Source organism: Nicotiana sylvestris, chromosome 11, assembly GCF_000393655.2.
Source record: "Nicotiana sylvestris chromosome 11, ASM39365v2, whole genome shotgun sequence".
Taxonomy (NCBI): domain Eukaryota; kingdom Viridiplantae; phylum Streptophyta; class Magnoliopsida; order Solanales; family Solanaceae; genus Nicotiana; species Nicotiana sylvestris.
Genome location: NC_091067.1, coordinates 101,891,408 through 101,911,007, shown reverse-complemented (window position 1 = coordinate 101,911,007; position 19,600 = coordinate 101,891,408).

Below are 19,600 nucleotides of genomic sequence, written 5' to 3'. Positions count from 1 at the left end.
CACATATTTTCCAGATGAGGAGTCTGAATTAGCCCTGTCTGGATGTAGTTATCAAAACTGATACAATTGGTTAATTACCTAGTAGTTTGCCTAAGTGAGACCTATAGGCATGATATATAATAGAGTACACTGATTTTGTACAAAAGGATCCTGATTTTATAAACGAAAATATACAAACTTATGACTGATTTTAGATTAGAAACGAGACTGATTCAAATGATTTTCTCCTATAGGCATGATCTCTAAGTGTCATTGGTTTAAAACGGTTATGAAAGTGCAGGGGTCCTACAAGCATGGTGTCTAGGATGCAATTGATTATTTTAACCTATAGATTGTTTGCCTAGTGTGTATATGTAGAAGTGCAGAAGCCTATAGTCATGATTTCTATATGCATAAGTATAGAAACATATAGACACGTTTTCTGATGCTGAAATGAAACAATCTTATAGGCAGGATTTCTAAATGCATAATGAAACAATCTTATAGGCAGAATTTCTAAATGCAGCTATATAAACGAAAATGTTGTGATTGCTAAAATAAAACCTAAAGCATGATATCTACCCCCTTATGCATAACATGAGAGACCCTCCCCCATTTTACTATACACCCCATAATTATTACAAATTTTTACCACTTGAAAGAATTCATAAAAAGTATATTACATCAGAAATTCCGACTACATCTGAACAACCTAATTCAGACTCAAAGTCTAATAATATGAGATAAACCAACTTCCAGGATCAGATTCCCAAAGCCTTTCTCATCTTTTGGGTGTGTCAAAGTTCCAAGGAGCTTTGTGAACTCCAGGCAGTGCTTACACCCAATTGTATTACAGAATTATAGCAGTGAGGAATGGCCAGCCCTCCAATGTCTAAGTTTAGAGGGAACTCAAGGCTCCCAAGGAAAGGCTCATAGAAGGGGGGAAGAACTTAAAATCTAAGAGAGAGTGAAAGTGCAATAGAGGGGGAATTAGGGAGGAGCCATGACAAACTAGTGGTCATTCCAAGCAATTAGGAGTGCTGGCACACCCCTGACTAGCCTGTTAGCCACATTTAGGAGTTAGGACCCATTGTGGATCAGGTTATGGCCTGGCAGTAATTTGGATACTGCCAAGCCAAGAACCTTAACTCAAACACATAGAAGGGAACATGGGTAGGGATTCACAATAGAAATAGATGCAGGGAAAGAACATAATTAACATAAATCATTGAACATAAGTAGTAAAGTAAACAAGAGGGATGAAACTATAAAGTAAACACATATGGGTGAGGCAGAAATTAAATCAGAACATACCAGTTTCAGGGAAAACAAGTAAATCAGTAGCCTTGAAAAAGCCAAGTTGCAAGAAAACAGTTCCAAAAGATCTCAGAAAAAAAAGTAGAATGTTGAGAGAGTATTGAACTCAAAGCAATATTGTAAGTGTGTAAGTTGAAAGTATCTTGAAGTGTATGTGTAAAAGTATTGAATTGGGAGTTAAGGGTGATCAAAGTGCAGAAGGGTCGTGCCCCCTTTATACTGCAGAAAACAAGTAAGAAAAGGTAAGGAAATAACATTGAAATCAATCTCCCTTTAGTTAAGGGATTCTGATTTTAACGGGTAAAAGCCATTTAAGGAAAGAAGTTTTGATTAAAACCTTTTCAAAGTAGCACAAAAGGGGTAAATACATAGAAGTTATTTAAGGGAAAAGTTCAATAGTACACGACTTGGAAAAATAAGGAAAGGGAATCAATCAAACAACCAGGGAAATCAAAATTACAATTTCAATTCGAATGAACCAAGTCAGGAAAAGGTAAAGGAGGTTCAATCAAAGAAAATCAGTAACAATCAATCAAACCCCCATTAGAGGATTTCAGAATCAATCAATTAGTTGGTAAAACCTTTTGAAAGCAGAGTCCTTATATATAAAGCACACAAATATGTGAATACCAGAAGGGATTGTCAAATTATTTAGAAGAGAGTTTAATTAAAGAAAGGTTCATAATCATAAGCAAGAAGAGGTATAAGTCTAGTTTGCAGACTCACAATGAGTTTGAGAGTCCAGGGTCCCAAAGTGGAACACTAACTCTCACACAAAAGATCAACATTGCCAAGAAATCCCCAAATCTTAGGGTTTCGAATTGAGTCAGACAATAGAGATGAGAAGGCAAGCCACTCGATATAGGCTCATGAGTCTTTTCCAAAGACTTATGAGAAACAAACAGACATGATACACAGTCAAGATCATGGAGAACACGTTTTGAGAAAAACTCAGAACTTAAACAGGTTCAGAAGAAAAAGTGATACAAACTTAGGTAAAAACAGATGAATCATGCTTAGTAAGAACATAAACATAGTCCAGTAAAGCAAACAACATCAAAGAACTCACAGTAAACACATATAGTAGAAGAGTAAGGAAAACATAACACGGATTAACATGCGAGTACAGGAGAAAAGAAAGTAGAAGAATAGTACATGCGCAGTAAAAGAAATCATACGAGCATAACACAGACAAACACATGTCGACGCCCCCTTTTTCTATACGTGGGTCGAAATCGGGTATACGACATTGGGAGGACAACTCTATTCCCTTTCGATAATTGGGTCTTAGAAGTTGAAGAGTCGCCACCTAATGATTATAGTGCATTAGGACACTTTAAGAAAGAATTGAGATGAAGAACCAGATGTTGGGTAAGGGCTAGAAATTATCTCGAGGGGAAGGTGTTAGGCATCCCTCAAGATCCACTAGTATGGTCCCGGCCATGCTATAATTGTGACTTTACAAGTAAACAATCAAGGCTCAAATAAGGACTCACATATAACATTGCAATTAGGTTGAAAACTTTTGAAGGCAAGTAGGGAGGGCAGTAATTTATGAAAAAGGATTTGAATAGTTTTACAAGAAGAGATGAAAGCAAATAAAGGGAAGGGGGTCCTAGGTTTATGATTAATATGGATAACTTCAATGCAATATCCAGCAATCACTCCTCAAAAGAGGGGTCGCACGTGATATTATCGCACCGGTCATCATATCCATATGCTACCCTTCCCACTCTGTTAAGGTATTAAAGTGTGGAATGGTATCGTTACTTATTGTATGTTATTACCCGCCCCAATCCTATCAGTCTCGGAGGTATTGAGACTATTAATCCTAAAGGGGAGGGAGTTGGGGCTTTTCAGAGTTAAAAAGTGAAAAAGTCTAAGGCGACAAACAAAAAAACACATAAGCAGTTAGGGGGAAAACAAATAGCAGTTAAAGGCTCAAACAAACCTCCTCACTTAAAGACAGATTGTTTAGCATGTCTTGCATGTACTGATTAGGTCTAAATTAAACTTAGAAAAAAATGCATGAGGCAGACTGATTTATTACATATTTCAGATAAGAAATCCGAATCAGACATGCCTGCTGGTTGGAATTATCAAAGACTGATGCAATTATGGTTTTACCCTAAAGCTTGCCTAGGTGAAACCTATAGGCATGATATCTAACAATGCAGGAGAGAAATATACTAACTTTACAGAGGGAGACTTATTAATTGCAGGAACATGAGTTCTGCAGATGTTCAAGCATTGTTATTTACCAATTTTAGACTTATAAGCGAGTTGAACGATTCTGAGTTAGTTGATAGCTCCTATAGGCATGCTTTCTAGGCGTTATTGATTTTAAACGTTTATAGAACTGCAGAAGTCCTATAGATATGATATCTAAAATACTGATTGTTATTTAAACCTATATGCACGTTTGCCAATGATAGATGCATATGTAGAATTCAGGAAGCTCTATAGATATGTCCTCTATATGATAGGCAGAAATGTAGAAAACCTATAAGCATGGTCTCTATATGAGATGCAGAAGATATAAACATGATATCTAGACCTATAGACAGGATTTCTAGAATGCAAAGTGCAGAAGTTTATATATAGGATTTCTAAATGAAAATGTAGAAGTGCAGAACCTAAAACAGGATTTGCGAAATGCAAAACTTGCCATGATTTGCAGAAATAAAGACCTAATGAGCATGATATCTACCCTTATGCATACATGAGTGACCCTCCCCCTTTTCACTAAAACCCCATAAGTTATTACAAATTATTACAGCCCAAAATGAATAAAGAAAAGTAAAATAAAGTTACATCTGAAAGCTAAAAATCCCAACCAAGGAGAGCCTGATTCAGACTTCTGTCTGAAGCATGAAGTAAACCGACTCCAAAGATCAAATTCCAAAGCCTTTCTCTGATTTGGGATGTGTCAAAGTTCCCAATAGCCTTAAAGGGACTCAGGGCAATGCTTACACCCCAAATATATTGCGGAATTAAATTATAGTGCAGTGTGGAAATGCCAGCTCTCAGATGTTCAAGTTCAGAGGGAACTCAAGGTCCCAAAGAGAGGGGCAGAACTTAAAATCTAAGAGTAGGTGCAAGTGTAGGGGGAGGGGGAGTGATAAGCTGGTGGTCATGCCAAGCAACTTGAAGTACTGGCACACCCCTGACCAACTTGTCATTTCAAGTTGAGGAGTTAGGGCTCATTGAAAGCCAGGCTCAGGCCTGGGCGGCCATTTAAGAGGCTACCAGACCATGAGCCTTAACTCAGTATACATAGAGAGTAAGGGTAGGGGATTCATAACAGAAACAGTAGACAAAGGAAAAGTGGGCAAAGGACATGATCAGCAATAAAACATACTGACATCCTTTACTTGGGGTTAAAATTCAGTTCATGGACAACAACTCATGTTGTCATGCCCTGAATCCCCATTTACAAACACATAAAGGGTAAAGGTATAGGGATCAAGCATTCGCAAGAAAGTAAAAAACAACAGTATATGAACATGTCAAACTTTGCAGGTAATAGGCATAGATATAAAGGTTCCAAGTAAACACATTAGGATGATTGCTAGGAACTGAATCAAGATATACCAGTAAAAAAGTAAGAGCAGAGCAAAGACAAAGTAGTAGCAGTATATTAGCCTTGACTTTCAGCTGGCTAATAATAAGCTGGAGTAGAGAATGGTAGTAGAGAAAAGAGCAAGAGGGAATGCAGGTTTTGAGAGTAGTAGTGTGTGTAAGAGTATGCAATTTGAAGTGTTGAAAAAGTATTGAATTGTCAGTGTCTTAAAAATGCGGAAGGGTAGTCCCTTTTTATAGTTCAGAGAAACAAGTAAGAAAGGTAAGAAAATAACTAGCAATCAATCACATAGAATTTTCCTTCAGTTAAGGGATTTGATTTCAAACGGGTAGAAGGTAATCAAGGAAAGAATTTTGGTTAAAAACTTTTCAAAGTAGCACAAAAGGGGTAAATACAAAAAGGCTATTTAAGGACAGGGTCTTGACAGTACATGGTTGTAACATTTAAGGAAAGAAAATCAATTAACAGCCAAGAAATCAGAAGTCGAAGATTTTGTATGAATGAACCAAGTCAGAAAGAGGGGAAAGATTTCAACTTAAGGAAAATTAGTAGACAATCAATTAAACCTTTTTAACAGGAATTCTGAATCAATCACTAGCTTGAAAACCCTTTTGAAGAAAGATTCGTCACATATAAAAGCATACAAACACGGGAAAGAAAGATTGTCATGCTCTTGTGAAATCAGTAGAAAGAATCTAGTGTAGGAGAATTTAAAAGTCCAGAATTGTATGAAAACAAAGGGGTCCTAACTCAGTTCAAAGACTTAAAAATTAGTCTGAAAGAGTCAAAAGTTCTCAAATATAACCCTAGTTCAATCGCACGATCAATCCTCGGCAGAACCCCCAAATTCTAGGGTTTCCACCTCGAGTCAAATACATAGATGATGAGGGAAGTAGTCGAAGCAGGCTCAAAGATTTCTTTCAGAAACTCATGAGAAAACAAGCAAAAATAGTAGAAAGTTCAAAGCAAACAGAGTGAAGAAACTAATTCGAAGTGTAATGAGAGTAGAAACAGTAGAGGAAAACATGCTTAAGCAAGTCTTTTCAAAAGAAATTTAAAACAAGGTAAAGTAGAAGAGAAAACAGTAAGCACTTAAGAACATAGTAGAAGGGTACAGTAGGCGAAGCATATCAGAATATAGCAAAACATATTGAAAAAGCATGTGAGACCATAGTATAGAAAACACAGTAGAAGAAAGGACGGAAATATAAGAACACAGTAGGAAAACATGCGCGATAAAAGGGAAACATAAGAACACAATAAAAGAACATGTGTGATAAAAAGAAAACCTAAGAACATAGCAGAGACACCTACACACACAAAAAAGGAAAAGAAAAGTCAGAGAAACATTTTAAGCATTTTCAGAAAACCTTAAATCGAAAAGAAGTGATTTTGAAAGTAATTTTTGAAAGAAAAGTTGGGGAAATAGTTTGAACACTCAAGTAGAGCATAGATACACAACATATCTAATAGAAAATCGGAGAAAACCTCGGAGGGTTAGGGTTTCATAAGAACCCTAGAAAAAGCTTTGAAAAGGTCACCGATCTGAGTCGGAGAGGTCAGAACCAGGCTCAAAACACCATGATATGCCGGAGCAAGGCCGGCGATGACTTTGGAACGTTGAATCGGCAGAGATCTGGGTGCAAACCTTTGAATTATGGCCTCGATTCCTCAGGTATCAAGCGTGTAAGAGCAAAGGTGGGTGAGTATAAGGTTTCCATGGCCTGAGAATCCATGGATTCCGATGGGTTTTGAGGTAAGGATGACGGGAGGCTGCTAGGGTTAGGGGAAGGTTCGAGAGAGTTTGAGAGATGAGAGTATCCAAAGGCGGCTATCAAAATGAAATGGGGGGATTAGGGTAGGGTTAGGTGAATTAAAATGGTAAGGGAGGATCATGGCCGTTGATCAAAACGATCAACGACCTAGATTAAAAGAAAGGTCGGGTGGGTTAGTGAATGGGTTAAGGGGGTTGGGTTAAAATGAAATTGGGCTTGTCCAATTGGGTGTTATGATTGGGTTAATTTGAGGGCTAAAATTGAAATGTAAATAGGCTGTAATTGAAATGAAATGAGGCTAAATGTTAAATAGCTAGTTTTTTCTTTTATTTTTTAAAAATAATAAAAATAATTTTAAAAGCAAATTAAAAGTACTGACCCAATTAATAAGGTTTCCATGGCCTGAGAAGCCATGGATTCCGATGGGTTTTGAGGTGAGGATGACGGGAGGTTGCTAGGGTTAGGGGAAGGTTCGAGAGAGTTTGAGAGATGAGAGTATCCAAAGGCGGCTATCAAAATGAAATGGGGGGATTAGGGTAGGGTTAGGTGAATTAAAATGGTAAGGGAGGATCATGGCCGTTGAACAAAACGATCAACGGCCTAGATTAAAAGAAAGGTCGGGCGGGTTAGTGAATGGGTTAAGGGGGTCGGGTTAAAATAAAATTGGGTTGGTCCAATTGGGTGTTAAGATTGGGTTAATGTGAGGGCTAAAATTGAAATGTAAATAGGCTGTAATTGAAATGAAATGAGGCTAAATGTTAAATTGCCAGTTTTTTATTTTTATTTTATAAAAATAATAAAAATGATTTTAAAGCAAATTAAAAGTACTGACCCAATTAATAATATATAAATATTAATTTAAAATATTGGGACCAATTTTACAATTATAAAATGCTATTAAATCTTAAAGTATGCTAAAATTGCAATTATATGCAATTTAACTTAAAAATACAAAATAAATTTGTAAAAATATGCAAAAAATCACCTTAATTATATTTTGGTATAAATATGGGAATAAAATAAATTATTCATCAAAATTGATGATTTCGGGAATAATTATGGATTTTGTACTGCTAAAATAGACAATAAATTGATTTTAAAAATCTTTAAGAATTAGGAAAAATACCAAAACTCTTGGGGAATGCATATATATGCATGTACATGCTATTTTGAAAGTATTTTGTATATAAATACATAGGGAAAAATTGGGTATCAACAGCTGCCCCTCTTTACCCAAGGAGGATGAAAGAGTTGTCGGGTAAAGATATGATGGCCAATTTTGACAGGAAGTGGCGATTTGAAAGGAGTTTTGAATGAGCTCTGGTCTCTAAGCCGCCTACATATCCCTGGTCTTACAGGAATCAGGCCATATGTAGTTCAGGAACCATTGACGGAATATGCCGATGGAGATTTGAAACGGACGAACGCGATGTTTAGATTGAGAGAGGTTTCTGAAAATAGATAGGCTGCGGGAACCGGAGCAAGATTGCTCCTGATGAGATGGCCGTTGCTAGCCGGTTTACCTGCAAATGAGCAATATGAACATATATTGTGCATAAATTTAAACGTGATGCAAATTCTCATTGGACCATGAATGTTGTCTTTGGACGGTTAGGATGACGTCCTTGGACCATGACGTCCTAGGCTATGAAGAGCGTAAATAAAAATTCGCAGGCCATGAAATGATGTTCTCAGGCCATGTAGATGATGCCTCCGAACTATGATGCCTTTGAATAATGATATGCAAAAGATAAAATGGGGTCCTCAAGCCATGGCATGGCGTTCTCAGGCTATGCAAATGGTGCCTCCGAACAATGACGCCTTTGGACAATTTGGCGATCTTTCAGCCCATGAAATGCAGAAGGTGGCGATCTTTCAGCCCATGAAATGTAGGATTTGGCGATATTTCAGCCGATGCAAGACGTAAATAAAAGGTGGCAATATTTCAGCCATGCGAGAGAGATAAGGTGGCGATCTTTCAGCCGATGCAAGAAAATAAAGTGGCGATATTTCAGCCATGCAGGATAGAGACAGAGCTTAGTCTCGAAAGGCAGAAAGGTAGCCTTATGCAATGCAGAAAATGCAGATGGAGGTAGAGCTTAACCTCGGAAGGCAGAAAGGTAGCCTTATGCAAAATGCAGATGGAGACAGAGCTTAGTCTCGAAAGGCAGAAAGTAGCCTTATGCAGATGATGATGGAGGTAGAGCTTAACCTCGGAAGGCAGAAAAGTAGCCTTATGCAAAATGCAGATGGAGGCGGAGCTTAGTCTCGAAAGGCAGATAAGGTAGCCTTATGCAATGCAAGGAAATGCAAGATGGAGACAATGCTTAGTCTAGGAAGGCAGAAAGGTAGCCTTATGCAATGCAGAGAAATGCAGGATGGAGACAATGCTTAGTCTCGAAAGGCAGATAAGTAGCCTTATGCAGACGATGATGTAAAAGGACGATTAGTAGTAAGATATCTTAGCTGATAGCCGATTATAATAATATGACTGCTGGGGAGATTGAGTACGGATAGCAATTGCGGGCACGTGATGGTTCTGAAAAGTTGCGTTCTTGGGAAAGTGTGAGTGCATAAATATATCTAATGATAATGCGAATTGAGTGCCTGCATCCAAAGAAAAATTGTGAGTTCTATAAGGGGAAAAGGTTAGTTCGTCTTCCCCGGGCTCTTGACGTTGTGTGTCATTGGGGTAGCGTCGCTAAACAACAGCAATCCGGATAATAGTTATGCATGATTTAGTAAATATAACGTAAGTATATAATCGAAAATAGTTTTCTTTAGATGAACCAACGACTGCGACGTGGTTCCAGACATTGCAACCTCTTTCGCTCCGGAATTTTGAGAGTCCTCCTCAAAATTCTGCCCTAGTTTGCTGAGCGGACATTTCGTACGGCTGTGCTGAATGACTAAAAAAAATTGTCTTCGGAATTTTGAGGGTCCTCCTCAAAATTCTACCCCAGTTTACTGGGTTGGCGCTTCTGGCGATGCATGGACTAAAATCAACTTCGGAATTTTGAGGGTCCTCAAAATTTTTCCCCAGTTCTAATAGTGGGAAAAAATGGAATTTTTATTAAATTGTGACCGAACCGATAGGGCTGCCTATGTATCCCCTCTTAAACGGGAATCAGGTCAGGCGTAGTTCAAATTACATCATAGAGGGAATCATAAATGGTTACACATAATATCATTTTACTACATCTGAATTGATCGGCTTTGGCTAGACTTCTCCGTTCATTTCTGCAAGAATAAGGGCTCCTCTAGTTAGAACCCGGTGAACCATGTACGGACCCTGCCAATTGGGAGAGAACTTCCCCTTGGCTTCATCTTGATGTGAGAATATCTTCTTCAACACCAGCTGCCCCGGTGTAAACTTCCTTGGCTTAACTCTTTTGTTGAAGACTCTAGACATTCTGTTCTGATACAACTGACCGTGGCAAACTGCATTCATCCTTTTCCCATCTATAAAGGCTAACTGCTCGTAGCAACCTTTTACCCATTCTACATCATCCAACTTTGCTTCTTGTATGATCCTTAAGGAGGGAATTTCTACCTCGGCGGGGATGACCGCCTCTGTACCATAAACCAGCATATAGGGAGTTGCTCCGGTCGATATGCGTACTATGGTGTGGTATCCCAATAAGGCAAATGATAACTTCTCATGCCATTGTTTGTGCCTTTCGACTATCTTCCTTAGTATCCTCTAGATATTCTTGTTGGCTGCCTCCACAGCTCCATTCATCTGAGGCCTATAGGCTGTAGAGTTCTTGTGTTTGATCTTGAATGTTTCACACATTGCTTTCATCAAGTCGTTGTTGAGATTGGAACCATTACCGGTGATGATCGATTCCAGAATTCTGAACCGACAAACAATGCGGTCGCGGACGAAATCCGCCACAACCTTCTTAGTGTCCGACTTGTATGATGCTGCTTCGACCCATTTGGTAAAACAATCGATTGCCACTAAGATGAACCTGTGCCCATTTGATGCAGCAGGCTCGATAGGTCCGATAACATCCATTCCCCAAGCGGCGAATGGCCATGGTGAGCTTGTTGCAGTAAGCTGTTTGGAGGCACCTTTATCATATCTGCATGTATCTGACAGCGATGGCATTTGCGAACATACTGGATACAGTCTGTTTCCATAGTCATCCAAAAATACCCTGCTCGGAGTATCTTCTTTGCTAAGACAAAACCATTCATGTGCGGCCCGCAGGTCCCTGCATGCACTTCGTCTAATAGCCTGGATGCTTCTTTTGCTTCGACACACCTTAGTAAACCCAAATCGAGAGTCCTCCTGTACAAGATTCCTCCACCGTGAAAGAAGTTGTTGGATAACCTACGAAGTGTGCGCTTCTGAGTAGCATTGGCAAGTTCTGGATATTCCCATGTTGTCAGTACTCCTTGATATCATGGAACCATGGCTTTCCATCCGCTTCTTCCTCAACGTGGGCGCAATAAGCTGGCTGATCATGAATCTTTACTGGGATGGGATCAATGAAATTTGTATCTGGATGCTGGATCATGGATGATAAAGTAGCTAATGCATCAGCAAACTCGTTCTGGACTCTGGGGACGTGCTGAAATTCTGTCTTTGTGAACCTTTTCCTCAACTCATGTATGTGATGCAAGTAGGGAAGTATCTTAGAGTTATTGGTTGCCCACTCTTCTCGAACCTGATGTATGAGCAAGTCTGAGTCCCTGATCACTAGCAACTCCTGAACGTTCATGTCAATGGCCATTTTGAGCCCCAAGAGCAGGCTTCATATTCGGCCATATAATTGGTTCAAGGAAACCTGAGCTTGGCAGATACCGGGTAGTGCTGGCCGGTTTCTGATACTAGGACTGCTCCTATGCCAAATTTGCAGCACCGTCAAAAAACAACCTCCAACCATCATAGGATTCTACAATATCTTCTCCTATGAAGGATACCTCTTCATCGGGAAAATACGTTTTTAGGGGCTTGTATTCTCCGTCCACAGGATTCTCGGCGAGATGATCCACCAAGGCTTGCCCTTTGATTGCTTTCTGGGTCACGCAAACAATGTCGAATTCACTTAGCAGGATTTGCCACTTGGCGAGCTTGCCAGTGGGCATGGGTTTCTGGAAGATATACTTCAAAGGTTCCATTCTAGATATGAGATAAGTAGTGTAAGCACAGAAGTAATGCCTCAACTTCTGCGCGACCCAAGTTAGAGCACAACAAGTGAATTCTAAAAGAGAATACCGGGCCTCGTACGGTGTGAACTTCTTACTGAAATAGTAGATGGCCTGCTCCTTTCTCCCTGTTTCATCATGTTGTCCCAGAACACAACCGAATGCTCCATCTAATACCGCAAGGTAAAGCAATATGGGTCTTCCTGGCTCAGGCGGGACCCAATACTGGTGGCGTTGACAAGTATTTCTTGATTCTGTCGAAGGCTTTCTGACAATCATTAGTCCACTTGGTAGCAGCATCCTTTTTCAACATTATGAAGATAGGTTCACAAATGACAGTGGACTGAGCTATGAACCGACTGATATAGTTGAGTCTCCCCAGCAAATTCATCACGTCCTTCTTGTTCTTTGGCGGCGGCAATTCTTGGATAGCTTTGAACTTTGATGGATCCAATTCTATTCCTCGACGACTCACGATGAAACCCAATAATTTTCCAGCAGAAACCCCGAATGCACACTTGGCGGGATTCAGTTTCAGATTGTACCTCCTCGGTCTGTTGAAGAACTTTCTTAGGTCTTCCATGTGATCCCTGACTTTCTTGGATTTGATGATGACGTCATCCACATATACCTCGATCTCCTTGTGTATCATGTCATGAAAGATGGTAGTCATGGCTCTCATGCAGGTAGCACCAGCATTCTTCAAACCGAATGGCATCATTTTGTAACAGTACATTCCCCATGGCGTGATGAAAGCCGTTTTCTCTGCATCTTCATCATCCATCCAAATTTGATGATACCCAGCGAAACAATCAACAAAAGGCTGCAACTCATGCTTGGCGCAGTTGTCGATAACAATGTGTATGTTAGGCAAGGGGAAGTCATCTTTGGAACCGACCCGATTAAGATCCCGGTAGTCAACACAAACTCTAACTTTCCCATCCTTTTTTGGCACTGGTACGATGTTGGCTAACCATGTCGGATACTCTACTACCCTGAGAACCTTGGCTTTGACTTGCTTGGTAACCTCTTCTTTGATTTTCAAACTCATGTCGGGTTTGAATTTCTGAGCTTCTGCTTTACCGGCGGACATGTTAGATCTGTTGGCAGTTTGTGAGCTACAATGGATGTACTGAGACCGGTCATATCATCATATGATCAGGCTAATATGTCTTCATATTCCTTTAGGAACTCCGTGTACTCTTTCTTTTCTGATGGTGATAGGTGAACGCTGATCCGAGTTTCTTTAACATTTTTTGTGTCTCCCAGATTAACGACCTCAGTTTCGTCCAAGTTAGACTTTGGCATATTTTCAAAATTCTCAACCCCTCTAACAACCTCTTCTGGTATATCATCCTCTTCTGAATCCGTATCCGTTTGTTGTGCTGTCTCATTGCAAGTCACAATCGTTGGTTCATCGTCAAGGCAAGTAATAGTAATGTTGTGTAAAATAAAGTGAATGATAGAAAAAATAATAAGAGAGAGATATATAATAAACTGAAATGCTTCGATTGAATTCATAATTGTTTTGAAAATCAGAGCTCTTTTCAAAATTAAAAGACAATGCGGAAATAAAATCAGCTAGTAAAAGGTAAAAATGTGATGCATGGTGCTTTTGTTTAGCCTTGCTACCCCGAAGCTTTTCGGGCCCTGGTGGTTCTGATTGACCAATTGCTGAGGCGCTCTCCTTGGTTCACAACTTGTATAAAAGGGCCTTCCTCCCCTTCCTCCTTGAAAATAATACAGCAGTCCATATCATCATCCTCCAGGAACAGATTCTTCACGGCTGCCAATGCTTCATCTTCCTCCGACCCATATATAGTATCTGCTGGCTGGAAAGTCTTCTCCAGGTGAGGTATCGGATGCTCCAGTGAGTAGTAGGGACCACGCCATGGTGGCGACCAGTGATTGAACTCCTCCCAAGTGTACTCATACCCCAAACCAAATGTAGTACCATGTTTCTTCAGCTTGATGGGTTTGACGATTCCCTAGAGTTTTTTGCCGAGTCCCTTTCCAGGTTCGTATCCACACCAATTCAGGATACTTTCAATCTTGTTATCCCACCATTTATCTTTGTCTACAGCGTTGACTCTTTTAATGTGGTGGTATGTTTCTTCGCCTATTCTCCTTCTGCCTCCAATCATCGAGACGGTCTGGCGACTATATATGGGGTTGCTACCATCGCCATGAATAATCACCTCTTGGTAATTCCATTCGAACTTCACTGCCTGATGTAGGTCGATGCTACAGCTCCAGCGGCATGGATCCATGGTCGTCCCAACAGCAAATTGTAGGATGTTGGGACATCTATCACTTGAAAGTCAACGTCGAACCAGGTTGGCCCCATTTGCAAGCATAGGCTGATCTCTCCGATAGTAGACCTTTGGGACCCATTGAAGGCTTTGACATTGATGGCCCCATCTTTGATCTTGTGCAGGCTCTTTCCCAATGTTCTGAGAGTTATCAACGGATAGATGTTGAGGCTGGAGCCTCCATCGATCAGGACTCTAGTGATGAAGTAATCCTCGCATTGCACGGTGATGTGCAGGTCCATGTTGTGACTCAGTCCTTCCGGCGGCAGCTCATCTTCGTGGAAGGTGATTTTGTGGCTTTCCAGTATTTGTCCTACCATATTTGCCATTTCGCCTCCAGTTATGTTGCTGGGCACATAAGCTTCGCTCAATAGCTTTATCAAGGCATTTTTGTATGTGTCAGAGCTCTGTAAAAGAGCTAGGATGGAGAACTGCGCTGGTGTTTTGTTCAACTTCTCAACGACCGAATACTTCTTAGCTTGTATTTTCCTCCTAAGATCATCGGGCCCAGTTTCAATAGTCCATTCAGAGGCTTGCTTACTGGACTCGGCTAGGTGATATGGAGTGTAAACCCTGTCTGTTCTGGTCATACCCTGCGCAGCAATTGCTTCTCCTGTCTTGGTCTTCCCTTTCCTCCTAGCTTCAGCTGTGTAATCCCATGGTATGGCATTTGAGTGGAACGGTGTTATGTCTGACATTTCTACAGGAATGGGTACCCTTGGTGGTAACACAGCAACTTCGAAAGGTGTCGGTGCCTTCGGGACTCCAAACTCAACTTTAATTGGTCCGGGCGCCTTGGCAGAAGAAGGTGCTTCAAATTCGAGAGGTATAGACATATTTACTTCATCACCCTGGGAGGGTTGATTCTGCACAACAATTGGGTTAAGCGTGACCATTGTTTTCTTTGGCTCATCAACCTCAGCAATCAATCCTATCGACCCCTTAGGGTCCCAGTCATCTTCGATCTCGATCATGTGAATATCTCCGCATTTATGATCAGGTAGAGGCTTGTTGCGGACATTAGGAGCAGGCTCCTTTGTTACGATAACCTTATTGTCGATTAGAGTTTGAATTTTGTCCTTCAACGAGCGGCACTCGTCAATGGTATGTCCCTTCATGCCAGAGTGGTACGCACAGGTCTTATTAGGGTTGACCTACTGGGAAGGATTTTCTGGAGTCGTGGAAGGGATAGGGGAGACGTAACCAACAGCTTTAAGTCTCTCATACAGCTGGTTAATTGGCGCAGCGATGGCCGTATATTGTCTGGGAGGTCTGCGGTCAAAATTTGTTCTGGGCTAGGGAAATTTTGGTGAGTGGGAGGTGATTGGTAGTGAGAGGTTTGGGCATTATAAGCTTGGTAAACAGGTGCAGGTTGAGAGTATATGGGTGAAGTGGGTTGATATATGGGAGGTGGAGATGATTGGTAAATGGGTGGTGGATTTTGGTAAGAGGATGCGGGGCTTGGTAATTCGGGATAGGCTGATATGTAAGTGGAGGTGACGGGTAAGTGTGGTATTTTAGTGGTGATTTGGCTCCCTGTGCGACCATAACGGCACTCACATCCTTCTTCTTGGACATGCCACCAGACTGTAAAGCCTTGTTGGTGGCCTGCAATGCTTCAAGATTAGTAACCATACCATTCTTAATGCATTCCTCAATTCTTTCTCCCAGCTTGATAATATCGGAGAATTTTTGGCCCTCGATCATTATCAACCTCTCATAATATTGTGGATTCTGAGCCCGGACAAAGAATCTATTCATCTGTTCCTCTTCTAAGGCCGGCCTGACCTTAGCAGCTTCTGATCTCCAATGAGTAGCATACTCACGGAATGTCTCGGTAGGCTTCTTCTTCAAATTCTGGATGTAGAATACATCCGGTGCATTCTCTGTATTGAATCGGAACCTATCCATGAAATCTGATGCCATACCTACCCAGCTTGTCCATTTCTTGGGGTCCTGACTGATGTACCAGGATAAAGCATCCCCCTTCAGACTTCTCATGAAGAGTTTCATACGGATTTTCTCATTCCTTCCGACTCCGACCAGCTTATCACAATATGTCCTCAAATGGACTCTGGGATATCCCGTGCCATCGAACATTTCGAACTTGGGAGGTTTGTACCCCTCCGGAAGTTCAACATCTGGCTGAATGCAGAGGTCCTCATAATTTAGCCCCTATATACCTTTGTTTCCTTCCATGCCCTGGACTCGGCTGGTCAACTTCTTGAGTTCTGCTGCCAAGTTTCTGATAAGAGCGTCCTTGTCATCAGACTCAGGTGCACTTGAGATTGGTTGAGTGTAGTGGGGTATGGTATCTACGTAGATAGGAGTGTTGTGGAGGTGGTCGTTTGTGGTGTTCAGTGGTTCAGGAATGAGTAATGGAGTGTTGTTTGGAGTGTGGTATGTGTTGCAGTGTTGAGCATGAGTGGGTTGCATCTGTGGTTGTGGGGTGTTCTGTGGAGGTGTGGGATTTTGAGCATTTGGAAAGTTGAAATCAGGAGCGGTGAGAGAGAATGATAAATTTTCCAAGTTCCGAACTTGATCCAGTTCTTCTCGGAACTTCAATAATTTCTGCTCAAGTTGGGCAGCAGTTTCCTTAGCAATCGGGGTACCCTGAGGAATCTCAGTTCTTTCCTTTCTGGCGCTTGAATCTTCCATTCTATTTTTGTTCTTGTTCCGGATAGGACTCAGATGAGGAGGAGGTGGAGGGCCCTTGGATCTCGTATTGTATGATGATGGTGCCAGAATGCACAAACTAACCTTTGGGGAGGGGAATAAAAAATAAAAGAAAAACAAAAAACAAGGTAACAAGTTAGTGCAGATTATGAGGAAAAATGTTGCAGTATTTAAACACATTGTGCAAGAATATAAATTGCGTCCTAATTTGGGTGTCTCGTTGTGCCCGAGGTAGGCCTAGCGACAAATTAATTTGGAGAACTTATAATGCTAAATGCCTCATTTTATTGACAAAAAAAAAGACGAATCCCAAAACGACACTAAAATAGCGGAAAGTAAAAATGTCACTAATGGCCATTGGCCTTATTACATTATTAAAGCAAAATGAAAGACTCCTAACTACTTGGTCCCAGAAGGGCCTTCTTTAGGTTGAATGTTCTTGTTGATCAAGTCCTCCAGCTCGCGCAGATTTTCCAGTAAAAATGCTATCGCCAGACGTTTTCCTTTGCCTTCCTCAGCATTTTGACAGTCGATGACTCTTTTCCTCACTTTCCCTTCCAATTCCAGCAAGCTGTACTCCAGGTATTCTAGCTTCTCACTAGACTTGGTGACTCTCTCTTTCCATTCGTTGATTTGGTTGCTCGATGGGAGGTTTCTCCACCAAGTCTGCAAGAGTGAAGGTATGTTTACCATACCGAAGTCAGGAACTTTGTCATTCATTTTCTGCAAAACAAAAAGGTTAAGACCTCACCCCCATCGGACTTGACTATTTATTACCAATAATCAGCATAACAAGCATTTAGTTCTCCAAATAAATGCACAGAACATGTAGGTGTCCATTTGGGTTTCAGGTAAACCCGATGGACTTGGGACAAGGCTATCTTAATGAGTCATTATGCGGACAACATAATTGACTCGGCTAGGTTTGACCATGATGCATGTACAATTTAACAGAGTAAGGTTTCTATTGGGGTATTAGACAGGTACCCTTGAGCGGACAACTCAAGAGGGAAAGGCACGAAACCATCGACTGCACCGCTGATCGACTGGTTTTACCGCAAATACGCCTTTGCCAAATTTAAAGGGTGATAATATTAGAAGAGCGCAACCACTCATTATAAGCATCTCTATGGTATTTGTTTGGCACGAGTGGAATATGATGTTGAAGATGCAGTTTACAAGAAGGAAACAAATTGACATGTATTTCCACGTTCATAAGATAAATGATTACAGTAATTGTAGTAATCACACAGTATTGAAATAAAGCAGTAAATGAAAGCAGTTAAAGGAAAGAAAAGACATGAAGAGCCAAGTCAGTTTCGTAGTGAAAGAATAAAAGACAGTAAATAAAGCAATTAATGAGATGGTAAAGTCACAAGTAGCATGCAATGGTAAAAGCCTAAAGAGTCCTCAGCAGAGTCGTCATGTTGTCGACGCCTCCTTTTTCTATACGTGGGTCACAATCGGGTATACGACATTGGGAGGACAACTCTATTCTCTTTCGAGAATTGGGTCTTAGAAGTTGAAGAGTCGCCACCTAATGATTATAGTGAATTAGGACACTTTAAGAAAGAATTGAGATGAAGAACCAGATGTTGGGTAAGGGCTAGAAATTATCTCGAGGGGAATGTGTTAGGCATCCCTCAAGATCCACTAGTGTGGTCCCGACCATGTTACAATTGAGACTTTACAAGTAAACAATCAAGGCTCAAATAAGGACTCGCATATAACATTGCAATTAGGTTGAAAACTTTTGAAGGCAAGTAGAGAGGGCAGAAATTTATGAAAAAGGATTTGAATAGTTTTACAAGAAGAGATGAAAGCAAATAAATAGAAGGGGGTCATAGGTTTATGATTAATATGGATCACTTCAATGCAATATCTAGCAATCACTCCTCAAAAGAGGGGCCACACGTGATATTAGCGCAGCGGTTATCATATCCATATTCTACCTTTCCCACCCCGTTAAGGTATTAAAGCGCGGAATGGTATCGTTACTTATTACATGCTATTACCCGCCCCAATCCTATCAGTCTCGGAGGCATTGAGACTACTAATCCTAAAGAGGAGGGAGTTGGGGCTTTTCAGAGTTAAAAGGGAAAAAGTCTAAGGCGACAAACAAAAAAACACATAAGCAGTTAGGGGAAAAACAAATAGCAGTTAAAGGCTCAAACAAACCTCATCACTTAAAGACAGATTGTTTATCATGTCTTACATGTACTGATTAGGTCTGAATTAAACTTAGAAAAAAATGCATGAGGCATACTGATTTATTACATATTTTAGATAAGAAATCCGAATCAGACCTGCCTGCTGGTTGGAATTATCAAAGACTGATGCAATTATGGTTTTACCCTAAAGCTTGCCTCGGTGAAACCTATAGGCATGATATCTAACAATGTAGGAGAGAAATATACTAACTTTACAGAGGGAGATTTATTAATTGCAGAAACATGAGTTCTGCAGAAATAAAGACCTAATGAGCATGATATCTACCCTTATGCATACATGAGTGACCCTCCCCTTTTTCACTAAAACCCCATAAGTTATTACAAATTATTACAGCCCAAAATGAATAAAGAAAAGTAAAATAAAGTTACGTCTGAAAGCTAAAAATCCCAACCAAGGAGAGCCTGATTCAGACTTCTGTCTGAAGCATGAAGTAAACCGACTCCAAAGATCAAATTCCAAAGCCTTTCTCTGATTTGGGATGTGTCAAAGTTCCCAAGAGCCTCAAAGGGACTCAAGTCAGTGCTTACACCCCAAATATATTGCGGAATTAGATTATAGTGCAGTGTGGA